General features: G+C 38.9%; 1 pseudogene; it reads right to left on the minus strand.

The window, feature by feature from the left end:
• Nucleotides 1-447: 447 nt before the first annotated feature.
• LOC116577348 lies at nucleotides 448-12,300 on the minus strand (annotated as a pseudogene).
• Between the last annotated feature and the right edge of the window lie 939 nt (nucleotides 12,301-13,239).

The following is a 13,239-nucleotide window of genomic DNA, read 5'->3' on the forward strand; positions in this document are numbered from 1 at the left end:
TAATTTAAATAGTATTTGATCTTAACATTGTTTGCTAATTATTTTTTTCAGATCCAGCTAAACTAGAAATAATAGCTTCAAGATTCTAAATCAAAACTAATACCACTAACAAAAATTAGGTAATTATTAGGTGTTTATATTGCTATGATAATTGCAGGAACATGTATCCAGAATTTCAGTACTATTTCTTTGAAAGGATGCAAGATGAGAAATGGGCTGTGAAAGATAAAGTCAGAATTCAGTTAAAAAATGAATGAATGAATGAATGAATGAATGAATAAAGTAAGCCACATGTTCCATCTTAAATTAGGATAATTTATTGCAAGGGAAACTAAGAAATTCTACAGTTATGAAAGTGCATGTAGGGGATACCAGAAGCAGGCAAATAAATAAATGATACATATTCCTAGAACCTAAGGTGCGAAATACTTTTCATCTTGGCTTGGTCCCAGCTGATGTTTCTTCGTTCATGTTTTGGTTAATTTGAGTTAAGCACATTATGGCCTCAGAGGTTGAACTTCCAGGGCAGGATTTCAGTAGAAGTTAAGAATCCATATCCTCCATACCACCAAGGGTGGAAGCAGCCACATCCATAACCTCCCTAGCCCCAGCCCAGCCTGCAGAAACTGCCACATCCACAGCCATGGCCACATTCCAGGCCACCAAATCCTCAACAGCTGTAGCCCAGGCCTCCATAGTAGTCGCTGTAGTAGCTCATTGGTGTCAGGTGTGTTGAATTTGGTTTGCTGTATTCAAGGCAAGATCTTGAATGTGAATGTCAGCATATATAAAGGGATGCTTATATACTTTGGTTAAAGCATGTAAAAAAGTACGTGTATACTCTCCTTTTGTGCCATTTCTCAATTATCTACTTGACACAATTCACTCATTCATTGTCCCCTGACACAGGGAGAGGCCCTAACACTCATTAAAATGTTTAAGATTGCTTTGGTGCCTAGTTAGGGTGGCCTCTAAAAGTTATTGCATCATTTTGTAAGAAAGAATGAAGTATCTTCAAAGTCTGAACAATCAGTCCCTAAACAGAATTCTTCATAGCTAGGCATGCCAATCATATCTGCTGGTGGTGTGTTTCTCAATGAAATGTTTCTTCATCTCTGTTTTGTTTTTGTTTCTAGATTGATATGCTTCATTTACAAGTTAAATCAAAGAAATGGGTCAAAGTCAAAGCTCTATCATCTATCATATCCTTTTAAAGCATCTTACTCCTCAGGCTAAAAAGTGAGTTATGGAGTATTATGCCTCCATCAGAAAGGACGAATACCCAACTTTTGTAGCAACATGGACGGGACTGGAAGAGATTATGCTGAGTTAAATAAGTCAAGCAGAGAGAGTCAGCTATCATATGGTTTCACTTATTTCTGGAGCATAACAAATAGCATGGAGGACATGGGGAGTTAGAGAGGAGAAGGGAGTTGGGGAAATTGGAAGGGGAGTTGAACCAAAGAGACTATAAACTCTGAAAAACAATCTGAGGGTTTTGAAGGGGCGGGGAGTCTGAGGTTGGGGGAACCAGGTGGTGGGTATTATAGAGGGCACGGATTGCATGGAGCACTGAGTGTGGTGCAAAAATAATGAATACTGTTATGCTGAAAATAAATAAAAAATAAATTTTAAAAAGTGAGTTATTTACCTCTTTCAGAGATAAGGAAATGGAAACATTTGAGAGCCAAGAAGAATCAGCTTGACTGTTGTGATATCAGTAAGGAATTTTAGAAAATAAATACATAAATAATCTATGTTTTCTTTAATTTTAGAACATTGGCCACATAACTGATACACTTTTTACTTTTTATATTGGAAAAATAAAAAACATTTTTGCTTGTTACAATTTATGAACTAATATTGATATATAATTATTAACTAAAATCCATAGTTTATATTGCATTCTTTGTGTTGTACTGTTCCATGGGCTTTGACAAGCATGGGACAAAATTGTGCACAAACTGAAGGCAAGTCACAGCAATCAAATATTTATTGCAGAGTAGCTTTCAAAGCTGACTAAAAGTTATCCTTCCAAATCCTAACCATCTTCTCTGGTATGAGATGTACCCAGGTTGCTTCCCAAAATGCAGATCATGGGGCACCTGAGTGGCTCAGTCAGTTAAGCATCTGCCTTCAGCTCAGGTCATGAACTCAGGGTCCTGGGATCAAGTCCCACATTGGGCCCCCTGCTCTGGTGGGGATTCTTCTTCTCTCTCTTCCTCTGCTACTCCCTCTGCATGTGCTTAATCGAGCTCTCTCTCTCTCTCTCTCTCTCTCTGTCAAATAAATAATTCTTTTTAAAAATGCAGATTGTGGGTGGCTCAGTGGGTTAAGCCACTGCCTTCAGCTCAGGTCATGATCTCAGGGACCGGGATGGAGCCTCACATCAGGCTCTCTGCTCAGCAGGGAGCCTGCATCCCCTTCTCTCTCTGCCTGCTTCTCTGTCTACTTGTGATCTACCCCCTCTTTGTCAAATAAATAAATAAAATCTAAAAAAAAAACAGATTGTATCTCTTCTCTATTTCTACATTCATTATTTCCTCTCATTTCTTCACCCATATATCTAGTATTGCATTTAATCTCTTATTTTTAATTAACAGAACATTTTTAGTATACTTTTATGTTTCAGAAAAATTGAGCAAAAAGTACAGAGTCTCTATACCCTAGACACAAACACACACACACACACACACACACACACACACACACACTTTTCCCCCATTATTAAACATCTTGAATTAGTATGGTATATTAATGATAATTAATGAACCAGTTTGATATGTTATTAGTTGAAGTTTATAGTTTATACGAGGGTTTACTCCTTGTGTCATACTATTCTACGGTTTCTAACAAATGCATAATATCATGTAATCATCATTAAACCATGAAAAATCCTCTGTGCTCCACCCATTCTTCCCTCCTTCCCCCAAGCTCTTGCAACCACTAAACTTGCTCTCGTCATTGTTTCATCTTTGCCAGAATGTCAGAGTTGGAATTTTACAGCATGTAGCTTCTTCACGTTGACTTCTTTCACTCAGCAGTAAGCTTTCATGATTCCTCCACATCTTCTGCAGCTTGATAGCTCACTTCTTTTTATCACAGGATAGTATTCCATTGTCTGCAGGTGGCACAGTTTGTTTACTCATTCTCCTATGGAATGAAAGTTGATTGCTTCCAAGTTTGGACAGTAAAGAATAAAACTGTAAATGTCTGTGTTCAGGCCTTTGTGTGGATGTAAGTTTTCAGCTCATTTGGGTCAAACCAGGGAGAGTTATTGCTGGATCTTATGTGTATGCTTAGTTTTGTACTATGCTTAGTTTTATACAAAACTGGCAGACTGTCTTCCAAAGTGGCTGTACCGTTGTGCTTTTGATCAGCAATAAATGAGAGCTGCTGTTCCTCTACAACCATGTCAGCATTTGTTGCTGTCAGCGTTTGGAGTTATAGCCATTCTAATAGGCATGTTACAACGTCTTTTAGAATATCATTGAGCCTCTGTCCTCCATTAACCATTAACAAGCTATGATAGGTAGATCAAAATGTAAAGTATGTGAAATTTCTCTTTGCCACCCATAAATTTTCATTCAGTCTATAGTCAATCCATTTTCTTCCTTCTTCTTGTACCTTCACTTCTAAAACAACATTTTCCTGCTTGTATTCCCTCTAGTCTGTGCTTTTTCTTTTTTCCTTTTCTTTTTTTTTTCTTTTTTCCTTTTCTTCTCAGGAAATACCTAATCTCTACTAAGATAACAAATATGTGTTGTTAAGGTCTCAGTGACAAAAAGATAATCCAAATTCAAAGGCTCTGTCAAATTCAGTAAAATTCCATTACTTGTTGGAAATGCCTTCAGAATCTCTGAAACATAGATATAATGTTAAAAGATAAAGGGTGGGGAAAATTTGACGGCAAAAGTCACTCAGCTAACTCTGAGAAGTTAGTCACTTATCAAAGCTGACCCAAACTGGTTGGTTCTTCCAGTAGTGCCCTTAAATTTAGGCTTGAGTCTTTAAGTTCTTCAGAATCTCATATGACCTCAAATATAGTGTTCAGGTTTTCTTCATTTTTTTTAACTTAATGTAATTTATTTGTATGTCAGAGAGAGAGGGAGAGAGCGCACAAGCATGGGGAACAACAGGCTGAGGGAGAAGCAAGGAGCCAGATACAGGACTCAATCCCAGGATGCTGGGATCTTGACCTGAATGGAGCAAAGACATTTAACCAACTGAGCCACACAAACATCCCAGGTTTTCTTTGTTTTACAAGTAATTTCCTTTTTAAAAAAAGATTTTATTTATTTATTTGACAGATGGAGATCACAGAGAAACAGGCAAAGAGAGAGGAGGAAGCAGGCTCCCTGCTGAGCAAAAATTCCAATGCGGGGCTAGATCCCAGACCCTGGGCTCATGACCTGAGCTGAAGGCAGAGGCCTTTTTTTTTTTAAAGATTTTATTTATTTATTTGAGAGAGAGAGATCACAAGTAGGCAGAGAGGCAGGCAGAGAGAGAGAGGAGGAAGCAGGCTCCCTGCTGAGCAGAGAGCACGATGCGGGACTCGATCCCAGGACTCTGAGATCATGACCTGAGCTGAAGGCAGTGGCTTAACCCACTGAGCCACCCAGGCGCCCTGAAGGCAGAGGCTTTAACCCATGGAGCCACCCAGGTGCCCCTAGAAGTAATTTTCCACGATGCAACTTCCCAATTGAGTTTAATTACTTTTCTTTAATATCTATCATGTAATAGAAACACAAAAAATAAGTGCTGAAAGGATGAATGAATTTTAAGGTCTGTAAACATAAGCACCATGTTTCTCCCAGGTATGGGTAACATATGGTTGCATCTAAACAATGAGGATTTAAAAGAGGAATGAGTGGGGGGAGGAGTCAAGATGGCGGAGAAGTAGCAGGCTGAGACTACTTCAGCTAGCCGGAGATCAGCTAGATAGCTTATCTAAAGATTGCAAAAACCTGAAAATCCATCGGCAGATCGAAGAGAAGAAGAACAGCAATTCTGGAAACAGAAAAACAGCCACTTTCTGAAAGGTAGGACCGGCGGAGAAGTGAATCCAAAGCGATGGGAAGATAGACCCCGGGGGGAGGGGCCGGCTCCCGGCAAGCGGCGGAGCAACCCCGCACAAATTCAGGACTTTTAAAAGTCTGTTCCGCTGAGGGACATCGCTCCAGAGGCTACCCGGGGCAAAGCCCACACGGGGTCAGCGTGGCCTCGGGTCCCGCAGGGTCACAGAAGGATCGGGGGTGTCTGAGTGTCGCAGAGCTTGCGGGTATTGGAACGGGAAAGCCGGCTACAGAGACAGAGCCGACAGTAAGCTCGCAGCTCGGGGTGACCTTGAACCGGTCGCAGGCTCAGTGAGCTCGGAGCGGGGCCGGAGGTCGGGCAGACGGGAGTAACTGGGCGCTGTTCTCTGAGGGCGCACTGAGGAGTGTGGCCCTGGGCTCTCGGCTCCTGCGGGCTGGAGACCAGGAGGCCGCCATTTGTATTCCCCGTCCTCCGGAACTCTACGGAAAGCGCTCAGGGAACAAAAGCTCCTGAAAGCAAACCCGAGCGGATTACTCACCCTGGCCCCAGGTAAGGGTGGTGTAATTCCGCCTGGGGCAAAGACACTTGAGAATCACTACAACAGGCCCCTCCCCCAGAAGATCAACAAGAAATCCAGCCGAGACCAAGTTCACCTACCAAGGATTGCGGTTTCACTACCAAGGAGAGCACCAGAATTCCAGAGGAGGAGAAAGCCAAGCATGGAACTCATGGCTTTTTCCCTGTGATTTTTTTTAGTCTTGCAGTTAATTTAATTTTTTTCTTTTTCTTTTTTTTTTTTTTCTCGCCTTCGGGTAAAATTTTTTTTTTAACTGTTACCTTTTTCTTTTTTAACGATTTTTTACTAGTTTATCTAATATATATATTTTTTCTTTTTTACATTTTTCTTAGGTGTTTTCTCTTTTTTAAATTCTTTTCTTTTCTTTTTTTTCTTTTTTCTTTTTTTTTTCTTTCTTTCTTCCTTTTTGAACCTCTTTTTATCCCCTTTCTCCCCCCTCACGATTTTGGATCTCTTCTAATTTGGTTAAAGCATATTTTCCTGGGGTTGTTGCCACCCTTTTAGTATTTTACTTGCCCCTTCATATACTCTTATCTGGACAAAATGACAAGACGGAAAAATTCAACACAAAAAAAAGAACAAGAGGCAGTACCGAAGGCTAGGGACCTAATCAATACAGACATTGGTAATATGTCAGATCTAGAGTTCAGAATGACAATTCTCAAGGTTCTAGCCAGGCTCAAAAAAGGCATGGAAGATATTAGAGAAACCCTCTCGAGAGATATAAAAGCCCTTTCTGGAGAAATAAAAGAACTAAAATCTAACCAAGTTGAAATCAAAAAAGCTATTAATGAGGTGCAATCAAAAATGGAGGCTCTCACTGCTAGGATAAATGAGGCAGAAGAAAGAATTAGTGATCTAGAAGACCAAATGACAGAGAATAAAGAAGCTGAGCAAAAGAGGGACAAACAGCTACTGGACCACGAGGGGAGAATTCGAGAGATAAGTGACACCATAAGACAAAACAACATTAGAATAATTGGGATTCCAGAAGAAGAAGAAAGAGAGAGGGGAGCAGAAGGTATACTGGAGAGAATTATTGGGGAGAATTTCCCCAATATGGCAAAGGGAACGAGCATCAAAATTCAGGAGGTTCAGAGAACGCCCCTCAAAATCAATAAGAATAGGCCCACACCCCGTCACCTAATAGTAAAATTTACAAGTCTCAGTGACAAAGAGAAAATCCTGAAAGCAGCCCGGGAAAAGAAGTCTATAACATACAATGGTAAAAATATTAGATTGGCAGCTGACTTATCCACAGAGACGTGGCAGGCCAGAAAGAGCTGGCATGATATTTTCAGAGCACTAAACGAGAAAAACATGCAGCCAAGAATACTATATCCAGCTAGGCTATCATTGAAAATAGAAGGAGAGATTAAAAGCTTCCAGGACAAACAAAAACTGAAAGAATTTGCAAATACCAAACCAGCTCTACAGGAAATCTTGAAAGGGGTCCTCTAAGCAAAGAGAGAGCCTACAAGTGGTAGATCAGAAAGGAACAGAGACCATATACAGTAACAGTCACCTTACAGGCAATACAATGGCACTAAATTCATATCTCTCAATAGTTACCCTGAATGTTAATGGGCTAAATGCCCCTGTCAAAAGACACAGGGTATCAGAATGGATAAAAAAACAAAACCCATCTATATGTTGCCTCCAAGAAACTCATTTTAAGCCCAAAGACACCTCCAGATTTAAAGTGAGGGGGTGGAAAAGAATTTACCATGCTAACGGACATCAGAAGAAAGCAGGAGTGGCAATCCTTATATCAGATCAATTAGATTTTAAGCCAAAGACTATAATAAGAGATGAGGAAGGACACTATATCATACTCAAAGGGTCTGTCCAACAAGAAGATTTAACAATTTTAAATATCTATGCCCCCAACGTGGGAGCAGCCAACTATATAAACCAATTAATAACAAAATCAAAGAAACACATCAACAATAATACAATAATAGTAGGGGACTTTAACACTCCCCTCACTGAAATGGACAGATAATCCAAGCAAAAGATCAGCAAGGAAATAAAGGCCTTAAACGACACACTGGACCAGATGGACATCACAGATATATTCAGAACATTTCATACCAAAGCAACAGAATATACATTCTTCTCTAGTGCACATGGAACATTCTCCAGAATAGATCACATCCTCGGTCCTAAATCAGGACTCAACCGGTATCAAAAGATTGGGATCATTCCCTGCATATTTTCAGACCACAATGCTCTAAAGCTAGAACTCAACCACATTAGGAAGTTTGGAAAGAACCCAAATACATGGAGACTAAACAGCATCCTTCTAAAGAATGAATGGGTCAACCGGAAAATTAAAGAAGAATTGAAAAAAATCATGGAAACAAATGATAATGAAAATACAACGGTTCAAAATCTGTGGGACACAACAAAGGCAGTCCTGAGAGGAAAATATATAGCGGTTCAAGCCTTTCTCAAGAAACAAGAAAGGTCTCAGGTACACAACCTAACCCTACAGCTAAAGGAGCTGGAGAAAGAACAAGAAAGAAACCCTAAACCCAGCAGGAGAAGAGAAATCATAAAGATCAGAGCAGAAATCAATGAAATAGAAACCAAAAATCAATAGAACAAATCAATGAAACTAGGAGCTGGTTCTTTGAAAGAATTAATAAAATTGATAAACCCCTGGCCCGACTTATCAAAAAGAAAAGAGAAAGGACCCAAATAAATAAAATCATGAATGAAAGAGGAGAGATCACAACTAACACCAAAGAAATACAAACTATTATAAGAACATACTATGAGCAACTCTACGCCAATAAATTTGACAATCTGGAAGAAATGGATGCATTCCTAGAAACATATAAACTACCACAACTGAACCAGGAAGAAATAGAAAGCCTGAACAGACCCATAACCAGTAAGGAGATTGAAACAGTCATTAAAAATCTCCAAACAAACAAAAGCCCAGGGCCAGATGGCTTCCCGGGGGAATTCTACCAAACATTTAAAGAAGAACTAATTCCTATTCTCCTGAAACTGTTCCAAAAAATAGAAATGGAAGGAAAACTTCCAAACTCATTTTATGAGGCCAGCATCACCATGATCCCAAAACCAGACAAGGATCCCACCAAAAAAGAGAGCTATAGACCAATATCCTTGATGAACACAGATGCGAAAATACTCAACAAAATACTAGCCAATAGGATTCAACAGTACATTAAAAAGATTATTCACCACGACCAAGTGGGATTTATTCCAGGGCTGCAAGGTTGGTTCAACATCCGCAAATCAGTCAATGTGATACAACACATCAATAAAAGAAAGAACAAGAACCATATGATACTCTCAATAGATGCTGAAAAAGCATTTGACAAAGTACAGCATCCCTTCCTGATCAAAACTCTTCAAAGTGTAGGGATAGAGGGCACATACCTCAAAATCACCAAAGCCATCTATGAAAAACCCACCGCAAATATCATTCTCAATGGAGAAAAACTGAAAGCTTTTCCGCTAAGGTCAGGAACACGGCAGGGATGTCCATTATCACCACTGCTATTCAACATAGTACTAGAGGTCCTAGCCTCAGCAATCAGACAACAAAAGGAAATTAAAGGCATCCAAATCGGCAAAGAAGAAGTCAAATTATCACTCTTCGCAGATGATATGATACTATATGTGGAAAACCCAAAAGACTCCACTCCAAAACTGCTAGAGCTTATACAGGAATTCAGTAAAGTGTCAGGATATAAAATCAATGCACAGAAATCAGTTGCATTTCTCTACACCAACAGCAAGAGAGAAGAAAGAGAAATTAAGGAGTCAATCCCATTTACAATTGCATCCAAAACAATAAGATACCTAGGAATAAACCTAACCAAAGAGACACAGAATCTATACTCAGAAAACTATAAAGTACTCAATAAAGAAATTGAGGAAGGCACAAAGAAATGGAAAAACGTTCCATGCTCCTGGATTGGAAGAATAAATATTGTGAAAATGTCTATGCTACCTAAAGCAATCTACACATTTAATGCAATTCCTATCAAAGTACCATCCATCTTTTTCAAAGAAATGGAACAAATAATTCTAAAATTTATATGGAACCAGAAAAGACCTCGAATAGCCAAAGGGATATTGAAAAAGAAAGCGAATGTTGGTGGCATCACAATTCCGGACTTCAAGCTCTATTACAAAGCTGTCATCCTCAAGACAGCATGGTACTGGCACAAAAACAGACACATAGATCAATGGAACAGAATAGAGAGCCCAGAAATAGACCCTCAACTCTACAGTCAACTAATCTTCGACAAAGCAGGAAAGAATGTCCAATGGAAAAAAGACAGCCTCTTCAATAAATGGTGCTAGGAAAATTGGACAGCCACATGCAGAAAAATGAAATTGGACCATTTCCTTACACCACACACAAAAATAGACTCAAAATGGATGAAGGACCTCAATGTGGGAAAGGAATCCATCAAAATCCTTGAGGAGAACACAGGCAGCAACCTCTTCGACCTCTGCCGCAGCAACATCTTCCTAGGAACAACGCCAAAGGCAAGGGAAGCAAGGGCAAAAATGAACTATTGGGATTTCATCGAGATCAAAAGCTTCTGCACAGCAAAGGAAACAGTTAACAAAATCAAAAGACAACTGACAGAATGGGAGAAGATATTTGCAAACGACATATCAGATAAAGGACTAGTGTCCAGAATCTATAAAGAACTTAGCAAACTCAACACCCAAAGAACAAATAATCCAATTAAGAAATGGGCAGAGGACATGAACAGACATTTCTGCAAAGAAGACATCCAGATGGCCAACAGACACATGAAAAAGTGCTCCATATCACTCGGCATCAGGGAAATACAAATCAAAACCACAATGAGATATCACCTCACACCAGTCAGAATGGCTAAAATCAACAAGTCAGGAAATGACAGATGCTGGCGAGGATGCGGAGAAAGGGGAACCCTCCTACACTGTTGGTGGGAATGCAAGCTGGTGCAGCCACTCTGGAAAACAGCATGGAGGTTCCTCAAAATGTTGAAAATAGAACTGCCCTATGAGCCAGCAATTGCACTACTGGGTATTTACCCTAAAGATACAAACGTAGTGATCCAAAGGGGCACGTGCACCCGAATGTTTATAGCAGCAATGTCCACAATAGCCAAACTATGGAAAGAACCTAGATGTCCATCAACAGATGAATGGATCAAGAAGATGTGGTATATATACACAATGGAATACTATGCAGCCATCAAAAGAAATGAAATCTTGCCATTTGCGACAACATGGATGGAACTAGAGCGTATCATGCTTAGCGAAATAAGTCAAGCAGAGAAAGACAACTATCATATGATCTCCCTGATATGAGGAAGTGGTGATGCAACATGGGGGCTTAAGTGGGTAGGAGAAGAATCAATGAAACAAGATGGGATTGGGAGGGAGACAAACCATAAGTGACTCTTAATCTCACAAAACAAACTGAGGGTTGCTGGGGGGAGGGGGTTTGGGAGAAGGGGGTGGGATTATGGACATTGGGGAGGGTATGTGCTTTGGTGAGTGCTGTGAAGTGTGTAAACCTGGTGATTCACAGACCTGTACCCCTGGGGATAAAAATATATGTTTATAAAAAATAAAAAAATAAAATAAAATAAAATAAAAGAGGAATGAGCTCAAATGGCTTTCTGTCTTTAGAAGAATGTATAACCACCATACATTTTCATTGGTTCTTTTTTTTCAAGCATAATAATGAATTCTATATTATATATAAATTTAGGCATAAAATTTGATGCAAATAAGCTTGCAAATAATCATGTAATATCTATTCCAAGCATACCTTGATGTCTAAAATGTCTCTATTGTTTCTTTTTGGTCAATATCACTTTCTGGAAATAACCATCTGTCTAGATTTTGACAACAGTTTCTGTAGACCCTATCAATAATTTTTCAAAAAAGGGGGAGGGGATGGGACACCACGATGACTCGGTTGGTTGAGAAGTCGGCTTTTCACTTTGGGTCAAGTTGTGATCTCATGGGTTATGATCTCATGGGTCATGAGATGGAGTCTGGCTTGATAGTAGGGCTCCATGCTCAGCAGGAGATCTACTTGAATATTCTCTCCCTCACTTTTTCTCCTCTCTTTGTGCATGTTCACTTTCTCTCTCTCAAATAAATAAATATTTAAAAAGTAGTGATTTTTGAAAATGGTCGTTAGATTTGCAATCCCACCAGCAATGAAGAGTTTCTGTTGCTCTAGATCTTTGACAATTCTTGTCATTTTCAGACTATTTAATTTGATCATTCTTGTGGACATGTGACAATATTGGAATACTGTTTTAATTTTTTACCTGACAAGTAATGATATAGGGTTCCATTAGAGGTCCTATTGATCACTTAGATATCCTCTTTTTTGAAATATCTGCTCAAGTGTCTTGTTATTCTTTTGTTCACTTTTTAATATTTTAGTATTGATTTGTAGGAGCTCTTTATATACTTGAATACTGGTATCTTGTCAGATCTGCTTCTGGAAATATTTTTTTCCTGTATATGCCTTATTTTTTTTTTTCACTTTAAAATGGTGTCTATATATGAGCCAAATTTCTTAATATAATGAATGGCCCTGATTCATCCCTTTAAAAAAATTATGCTTAATGCTTTTTCTTACCTTAATTAAGAAATTCTTGGCTGCCTCACATATTATTCTTTAATTTCCTTGCCTGCTGTCTTCAGAATTTGTTCCACTTTTATTGTTCATGCTAAATTAAAAGGCAGTTGTTAATTTGAGTATTTCATTCTCATTAAGCCAATAAGAAGCCATAAAAACATAAATAAATCAAACAGGTTTAATGATGTCACACTCTATTTAATTCTGACAGATCTCTCAGTTGTGCTGCTGATGATCTGATGATGGATTTTCTCTGAACTAGGTGACAGCTTCCCATGAAAGGAAATGTGTTCCAGAGCTCTTCTCTTAATTCCAACATGAATCAATACAATCTAACAATAAGAGGTATACTAATATGCTTAAACTGCATTATACTAAGAGTGCTAGTTTCTCTACTTAGTTATATTTATTATTGTTTTTCTTTATATATATAAAGTCTTTCCTCAGACTCTGATGCTACCTTCCAATTAGAGAGTAAAATAGCTTTATGTGAAATTGTGTTTTGCTCACTGAAATGAAAAAATTCAGTCCTCTCATGGTGACACTAATATATCTTTACCTTGATCTACTCACAGTGAAGCTGCAACACTTCTCCTGAATTGACTGAAAGGACACAAGCTGGCTGAGCACATTCATTCATGCATTCAGTAACCAAGTCTGAGATTTTCACGTGCATTGTAATAAGTTTTTAAAGTAAAGTTTGGATTTAACCCTCTTACTAGTTGTTGTTACTCAGATACAGCTAAATTAGAAATTAATAGTTTAAGATTCTACATCAGAATATTTGCATATCAAAATAAATGGATAGGGTCAGTCAGCAGTGATAATTAAGCTCTTTAAAGGTGCATGACCAGAGCAAGATGCTTTATTTAAGAGCACTCATGGAGGGAAGTATGCAATCAGTGTGGCAGTACACATAGTAAAGTCGATGCCTTCTCTACAGCCCGACCTGTTCCAGTATCAGGCTCTATTTCTC

This window comes from Mustela erminea, chromosome 18, assembly GCF_009829155.1.
Source record: "Mustela erminea isolate mMusErm1 chromosome 18, mMusErm1.Pri, whole genome shotgun sequence".
Classification (NCBI taxonomy): domain Eukaryota; kingdom Metazoa; phylum Chordata; class Mammalia; order Carnivora; family Mustelidae; genus Mustela; species Mustela erminea.